The sequence below is a fragment of the Saccopteryx bilineata genome, chromosome 12 (assembly GCF_036850765.1).
Source record: "Saccopteryx bilineata isolate mSacBil1 chromosome 12, mSacBil1_pri_phased_curated, whole genome shotgun sequence".
NCBI classification, from domain to species: Eukaryota; Metazoa; Chordata; class Mammalia; order Chiroptera; family Emballonuridae; genus Saccopteryx; species Saccopteryx bilineata.
Window position 1 is genome coordinate 18,643,995 of NC_089501.1, and position 2,787 is coordinate 18,646,781.

The 2,787-nt window shown below is 34.2% G+C and overlaps 1 pseudogene; it reads right to left on the bottom strand.

The window, feature by feature from the left end:
- Positions 1-2,457: 2,457 nt before the first annotated feature.
- On the bottom strand, positions 2,458-2,572 carry LOC136316563 (small nucleolar RNA U3; annotated as a pseudogene).
- Positions 2,573-2,787: the final 215 nt, after the last annotated feature.

Genomic DNA, 2,787 nt, shown 5'->3' on the forward strand with positions numbered 1-2,787 from the left:
TCCAGAAAATCAACTACATTCTGATACATCAATAATAAACTGAAAATAAAATTTTTAAGCTTTCATTTTTTAATAGAAAAATATATTAGAGGTACAGTTAACAAAGAATGTCATGAAGAAATATTATTGGAAAATACTGAAGATGACCTAAACAAATGGAAATCTATACCACAGAATTAGTCTATTAAATCATTCAGTTACATTCAAACTCACCAGTCAGTTCATTGAAGTTAACAAAACTGATTATCAAATGTACAAGAATGAGCAAGACCCAAGAATATTAAATGTGATATTGAAGAAAAATAGTAAGATTCAAGATAAATAAATATGATACTGAAGAAAAATAATAAGGTATGGAGAATTACCCTACTGATATATTGGCTAGCTACAAAAGGCCATTGAGATGATGTGGAATTGGCACAGAGATTTAATGGGGAAAAAAAGAAGAAAAAGAAATCAGAAAGAAAGCTCAGAAACAGAGTCATGTACACATGAGAACTTGGACATGACAAAGATGAGATTGTTATACACCGGAAATGATGTAATCCCTCTGGAAAATAACTGGTTTTATCTAGTAAGGTAAAGATGTGCATTCTTCCCTTTGACTGAGCAATTCCATTTGTAAGCATACAACCTAGAGGAGCAATTTGAACTGGTGTGCTGTAAAAGGCACACTAGTGGGCTGCAAAAAAAATTTTAAACATGCAATACATCACTACTTAGGGATACATTTTTTTCTTAGAATGTTCAAATAAAAAATAACGACAACAGCCAATACAATAGCTATTCAGTGGAATGTATTAAAATTATACTTTCTTTTGTCAATCAGCAAAAATATTTTTTGCTGTGCCACAAAATTTTAATAATTAGTTTACATGTATCATGAGATGAAAAAGGTTGAAACTTGATGCCCTACAGAAACTCTCACACAGACCACCATGAGACATGGACAAGGAGTTACAGCATTCTTAATATTGATATGTTTCTCATCTATAAGATGGAGATAAAATTAAAACTTATCACATGGGATTGTTGTAAAGAATAAATGAATTAAGATATGGAAATCCTTGGACCTGAAACAGAACAAGTACTTAATAAGTATTAGTAGTTGTTAATAAATCCATTTTAAAGTCTTTCCATACATTATTTTGATTCCCAGATGTTTTGCATGATTCCCAACACCTACTGCACTATGCTCAAAACTTGTATTATTTTCCTTTGCAATCTTTGTTCTCTTCACAATCACTGAGCCCGTTTAATGGGTTGTTCCTCAAGTCTGAGACAAGTTGGTTTGCCTTGTAATCAGACTGCAGAAGGCCTGCTGTGATCTGGGTGAGATTTGCTCATCCTCTCAGGTCATAGTTATGCTAACTAAACCTTTCCTTCAGAAGTGAGCTGGCAACTCTCCCATCTTACATTCTCTCCAGTGAGGTCTGCCAAGTTCTTAGACTTATTTTGATCCATGAGATGAACAAATGCTAAATCATGCCAATAGGCTTTCAATTTTACTTTTTAACAGAATTTTTAATTGGAAGGTTCTACCCTAAATAAATGTAAAAGATAAGAGAAATGGAAGAAAGAGGGGGAAGGAAAGTTGAAGAAGATACTCCAAATATCGCTTGAAGAAGGAAAAACTGCATATCATGAACAGCATAGAGAAGTGCTTTTGGCAAACATATCCAAAATTTCAACATGAGTAAATGTTGCATTCCACCCTCTCCTACAGCTGCTTTATGACTCCTCTCTCTCTCTCTCTCTGAATAATTGCTCTCATTTCCAATCATATCTTTTGCAACTCTCAATCCTAGAACAAATCAAGATTCAAAAGTAATGGATGCTAACATATGTGTCATACTTTCCACATCACATATTGACCTTTCTTAATGGCCCTCTGAAATAGATACACTCCATTTACCCTGATTCTAGAAAAGTCAGTTCCTCCCTTGTTAAAAATTTTAGTCACAATGGCAATTGACTGTGGGAGAAATCCTGAGAGAGCAGAATTTTGGGAATCTACCAAACTGCATTAACTATCTGACTCACTTATAGGTAAGATTGACTTTGCAAATAACCTCCATCCCACTCCCTACCTCACTGTGAAAACTTAGCTTAATTTGAACATAAAGGATATATATGATCCTTATTAATGAGTAATTTATTTATCTTTAAATATTTTCAAAGCATTACAATGTATCAAGCAAGTCTTAACACACTTAGTTACAAATCATGATTTGATTTTTGTTTTACTTGGTATTATACGAGTATTTTTTTTTCCATTTTCACAGCTAAGACTTACCTTTGTCCCTTTTCATTGTCTTTCTCCTCTCTCTTCCTCAAAACAGACAGACAATAAAGGAATGAGTATAAAGATCTTCTCCCCGGGGAAAAGACTAGCAAGAGGTAGACCAATAGCAGTGAACTGGGAAACAAAAAAGGATTCAGTGAAGTTATGATATGGCCACTGAGAATGAACCAAAGCTCCCACCATCAAGATGCCTTCTCTGGAGTTCTTTTTGTTTAAACATTGAAGGAGTTTACAAACTATAGAAATGATCCCTGAAAGTATAGTCTTTGAAGGAGTTTACATCTGCATTTACTGGGTGAAGCTGCTTGCTGGAAGAATCTGCATGCATATTTTGTGATGTGGCTATGCATATGTGGAGACAAGCTTGTGACACAGACTCTGTGCTCTCAATTGATACACTATCACAGTATGGCCATGAATAAGTAAGACTAGAAATTAACCTTAATTCCCGTTGTCAAAAGAATGAAAACCACATACAGAAC